The sequence below is a fragment of the Gadus morhua genome, chromosome 7 (assembly GCF_902167405.1).
Source record: "Gadus morhua chromosome 7, gadMor3.0, whole genome shotgun sequence".
In the NCBI taxonomy this organism is placed as follows: Eukaryota; Metazoa; Chordata; class Actinopteri; order Gadiformes; family Gadidae; genus Gadus; species Gadus morhua.
Window position 1 is genome coordinate 22,531,502 of NC_044054.1, and position 6,178 is coordinate 22,537,679.

Sequence of the window (6,178 nt, forward strand, 5' to 3'; positions counted from 1 at the left end):
ATGGGAACAGTGTCTGGTCGCCAGCTACATGCGAAGGCAGTTACTCTCTTAATCAAAATATGTCTCCACCTTAAGCTTGGACAGTAAACGTAGACACAGTTTGTGATAAACATTTGAAAATTCTAAGATTAAAGGGTTTAACGGAAACGTGTATGATTTTTATCTCGTCCTTAAGGGTGGGCGGAGCCAATCAGGGTTTGGATACCATGGAGTTTTCCAGCGATAACTCTTGATATGAACGATGTGATTGGTCAGGGCAGCTCATACGCAGTATCCCGGGAAGGGGCGATTGGTCGCTGTGGATGATTCCAGGTTTGACAGCTGAACCGGGAAACTGGAGATAGGCCTACCGGTTAAGTATAAGTAGGATATGACTATGAGTATGTGGATGATCATAAAGAAGTGAGCAAATAAAAATAAATGTTAGTGATTTGTTTTTTCTGATTTAATTTTATTCCTGGTAATATATATATATATAATATATTTTGTTTGGCCCAACAATTGAACAATAAAAATATTGTATTGTTACTTTACCCATTCATTTGTATTCTCAGTTTTATACTGCTGTACATTTCTTTATGGAACCCTTAGTTTTTTAGATAAAATAAATGATCAACGTGGATTATCTTCATGTCAGTGGTGGTTTATGAAGATGGTGACTCAAAAGTTTTGGTTAATCACTAATATCTGAATCACTGATATGTTCCCGGTATAACTCTATTCTTACAAATGGCCTTCCCAAAGAAGTAACACGAAGTTATGCATCCATGTGTGAGTCACATTATTCTCAGTCAGAGCCTCTGATGTAGTGTCTGGAAATCCCCAGGAATAAAAAACATGGTTCAAAATAATTAGCAGTATTTCGCTCCTGTCTAAGCCCATTTCTGGTTGTTTGGCAGGGGGGGCTTTGTGTCAACGTGAGGGGTATATTGTAGTCCCGCGTCCTAATACAATGTGGCTCTCCTCCCCACCAACTCCCCACCAGCTCTGATAGCCTATCATTACCACCACTGTCTTCCCAACGACAAACACGAGGATCTTCATTGTTAGCACATGGATGCTAATTAACGGCTGCTGGCGTTCAAGGAGTAATTCCGGTGTTATGAATATCATTTAAATGACTCAAGCATGTCTTGAACCAAAGGGCATTTCTGTTATAGGGGGAGGTCTCTTCTGACGTTATTAAAGCCAAAGGATTGACTGCATTGTCTTGATAGCAAAACCATTTCTTTAGTGATGATACAGCTGTAGAAGCCCTTCCAGACCTATAGCCTACTTCATGTGTCCCATGCCCCCCCTTGCTTGAAGCACCTATGCAGTTATATTTAGCCAGAACCAGACATGGAGCACAGAAGGCTACTATTAGTTAAATGCTTGCCTTCCTAAATAACATTTCCTTAAATATTTTTTATTCTGATGGGTATTCTCCCCCTACTGCCTATACTTTTCACTTAAACAATATGGGTTATTTAACATTATAGTTGAACAAAGATGATTGGTGTTTATAAAGGAGTTTAAAGTACCGTTTTCAAGTCTTCCTGAAAGGACTGCTATCCTCTTTATTATTCCAATTCCATCTCCCCACTTTGGCCAAAGTGATTGCAATTCATTGAACCATGTTTAGCTCTCTGACTGAGGAACAGAGAGCCCTGGAGTTCAGAGTTACATTTAACCCCATTTCAATAGTTTTGATTCTAGTGTGCTTACTGTTTGATCAGATGAAGTCTCTACTCTTTGACTTTTATTAGCTTTTCATTATTTAGTTATAATTTATTATTATTGTTTATTACGATTAACTAAGTTCATAATCATAGTTGCCAGGTGAGAATGGGCTCAGCAGTAAGTCAGTGAATCACATGACCTCGATTCACATCGAAATGCCAGTAACACTTTTGTGTATGTTTTGTTTACGGACTTGAATATAAGCTAAACACATCAACATCTGGTCCCTGATTAATTTAACGAGATTCTTGACAAACATGTCGTGAAAAATGTTTTCTGTTGCTATGTATACTCCCAAGTTGGCATATAGTCACAATATTCTGCTCCTATTTTCCATTTATATGTTATGATGAATTATGACACCAGCAGCATCAGCAAGGTGCGAGGAGGAAGTATGCAAAGCATGTGTTACAAAGAGGAAAAGTACTCCTTCTGAGGCAATTAGCAAAGATAAGCTATTCTCTTATATAATTTCCAACATCATTTTAGACTCAGGATAATGAGCCTTTTTCTCAATTCATTGTATTGTAAATGCTATAGAAGACGACAAGTCCCTTAATTAATTTAACTTAATCCAATTCATTTTTTTTTTTATGCGAGAGCCTATCTTTTTTTGTCCCAATATAAAACCCTCCCTCCCTGCATTATTGCTTATCAACACTGCTCTTTGACATCTTACTGCAAAAACTTCATCTGCCACCAGATGGCAGCATGCACACACGATTTTAAGTTGCTTCCTTCGGGGAGTAGGCGAGAAAATGATCCTTTACCCTGCAAACTCGTCTGGGTTGACTAATCTGCCATTTGCAATGCAAGTACATTATACATGCATGTTATAATTCCGTTGGATAAACTTAATTAATTTGGAATCTAAATTACCGGTTGAGTTGTATGTATATTTTGAGCGTTGGTGATGTTCATGCAAAGTCTAATGTGTATGTCCGTGGAAGAGCTTCACAAATGAGCTCTTGGCTCATTACTTATTTCTTGTCTGTGCTCCTTACCCATTTCTTGAGAAGGATAAAAAGAAACACTGTAATTCAACAACAGACTATTGCACAGAAGGCACCAATTGCGTTCAGTTTACAGAAGTATTTAGAGTTTTATGTAATCTGTGTGTTATTAACAGCATTAACAGTTTGATTACAGTCACCATCCCAATGTTGGCCGTTTAAAGAAATCCCAAATTGCCAATATAATTTTTAGAGCATTGTACAGCCAATGCTGCCAAACACAATTCATCATTTGGACAGTAAAAAGCTAATCACTCCAACGCAATTCACTGATGCAGTAGAATGGAGAAAGCAACTTAAACAGAATATTGATTTAAGAGCAGCAGTCAGATGGAATTACAAATGCATTGGCCAAGAGCAAAGAACAGGAACTCCAATTAACTTCTTCGTTCAGCAGATATGCAAAGACATTTAGGAGCGCAGTGGGGCAGGGAACCCCCTCGATCCCACACCAACATACACGCAGACACACGCAATCACAAACACACGTACACACACACACATGCACATGCGCGCACACACACATACACACACACCCACAAATGCACACACACACACACACACACTCACACCCACACACAAACACACACAGACACAAACGCACACACACACACATACACACAAATGCACACACACACACACACACACACACACACACACACACACAAATGCACACACACACACACACACACACACACACACACACACACACACACACACACACACACACACACACACACACACGCTCGCACACACACACACACACACACACACACACACACACACACACATTGTCACATGTGTTTGTGACAATGATTTCATTTAAAAATTGTAATTATCAAGTTGCATATAAAGTAAAAGATTAACGGATGTGGTTTGATTCAAAGCCCATACTTTCTTTGATTAAGTGTTGTCAAGGAAAAAGCAATGCCATACAGTAATGAGTGTCTGCTAAATATATGTGGCGATCCATTAATGATACTTATTTAAGTCTAAATTGAAAGCGTCCTGAAAATAACTTCAAATAAAGGTTAAAAAGTAGTCGGAGAATCTGTTTTAAAGTGACTTCAAAGCAACCTAGACGAAAGTGAAGTCTAACTACATAATAAGTTGCAGGATTGCTATACTTGACTTCACTAAGTTATGATAACATCACCCCCCCCCCCCCCCCCCCCCCCCCCCACCCCACCCAACATGGTAAAAGCACCCCACTATACCTCTGGCTATATGCACACACAGTTTGAACCATTTCTTTCTCCAGCAGATATGTTTGCAAATGGCCATTTCATGTCTGCATAAATTACCTTTAACCCCGAGGCCACTTTTCTCAAAGCGACACAAAGAAAGTGCTAGCATGAATGCAACGTTTGGCACGCTTGTTGTGTTCCATGGAGACTCTGGAATACCTCCGAAGAGGGTCCTCTGGGGATGGAACGCTTCCTGAGCCATGGAGCACATGCACGTGAATAAGGGAAACACAGTTTGGCGGGCCCCAGTTGGGCTGCTGTGGAGGGGCTGAGGCGAAGGTAATGACATCGTCACAAGCGCTCCAGCCTTCAGCAGTCAGGCCTATTAATATGGATGAGATCAGAACGATTGAGAGGGGCCGACCAGAGGAGAAGGCTGTCACCCTACAAACAAAATATTGAATGGTACTTTGTATGTGTGCGTTGGTGAGAGATGGACTGCCTGCACAATGCAACCCAGGGAGTAGGATAGCCTAGGGGTTGGAGTGTTTGACTCCATGCCGAAAGGTTCCTGGTTTGAAGCACGATGTCTGCATTCTACCTTATTGGTGGCAATTGAGCAGGTTGCAGGACCTGACCTGCTAAATATTAGTAATAATTCAATGCATAAAAAAACCCAATCTCTACGTTGCTTGGATTAACACATCAAGCGCATATATTTGTAGACATTTTTTGTTGGTGGGACAAGGGGGCGGGGTATGGCACGCACATGCATGACGCACGCACACAAACAAACAAACAACACAAATACATTGACGTGTGAAACAACATCAACGTTCACAGCGGAACTCTGCCTCAAGGAATCTATTGAAATAGATACATGGCACAAACCCACGGTTAGCCAAACCACATGCTTCCGCACGGCTGCGGTCTTGTCCATTCCTCTTTTTTTTATAAGCCATCCTTGATTTCTTATCATTTGGATTTCACCTTGTGTTTTCTCGACTGAAGGAAAAGAGAAGAAATTAAAATCCCCGGTAGCGCCTCAATCATCGAAATGAGAGTTTATCAGGTTGAACAACTCTCTTGAACCGCCTCCCGCAGTCATAGCCAACAGGGAGGAATTACAGGTACTCTGGTCTAATTGGGAGTAATTGGATTCGTATGGGGGGCAGGGGTAGGGGGGGAGAAGCTCTTTAATTCCCATTGCGAGACATTTCAAGGAACCCTATTCCTTCAAGTGTTATTAACGGTGACTGGGTTCTACTCTGAAGTACCACTCACGTTTGTAGACAGGTCACGTCACCGACGTAGGAATCCTTTTGCTCAATTACAACGGGAACCGCCATCTTAACTCCGAAGTTTCTCCAGGAATTAGGTAAGTGTGGTGGAGCATAAGGTTAAACTCACTGTAAAACACAAAGATAAGCCAAAGAAGAACTGGCCAGTGAAAATTTGAAGATATAGCTTGCTTTTCATTGCTTGGCCCACTTATTTTGTTGCATGCATTAAGTCTATGTGCAAGTGTAGCGGATAAATTGGATTATTTCTAGTAAATGTGTAGTAAAAAAAACTATTATAGGGGCACATTAAGGTATGCCTCTAATTCTGTGCAGGCGTACAGAAAGAGACACAGTTCACATTTTTTTGATAAAGCAATAGAGAAATGTCAAGCAGAAACAACGTTTGAATAACAAGTTCTTCAATGGGAATTGTTTGGCTCACACCGACACAATTGTTATATGCAAGTAAAAAGTAAAAAAGTAAAAAGTATATTATGCCGAATGACATAAAAGGTTGACTTTTATAAAGCACACTCCTCTTAACTCCTACACAAAATTGAAACTTTTTTTTGTCACCAATCAAAAATATCTAGCCTCGGAAAAAATAGCAGCCAAGCCAATTAAAATGTGAGCACGCTACTATTGTTACTTGGAGACGCTGTTCTGCCGGATTTGAGGCTTCGGGGGCGCGGGCTAGCACTCAGCGCCACCAGCAGCAGGTGTGCGCAACGAGATTGACAAACACAGGTGGAGCTTGTGTAAGTAAGCCTCATTACCCGAAGAGCCCATGAAGAAGCAGACATTCAATTAACATGGAGCCTCTGGCAGCTATGGACACTCACTAGCCATGGCAACTGGCTGCCAAGGCAAGGAAAGACGTTGTTTTTGTAAGCGCTAGCAAAGACAAAACTAAAAGAAAAGGCAACTTGGGGAAGATAAGCCTGGTGAATTTATAAAGGTGCTTTTGGTAAGA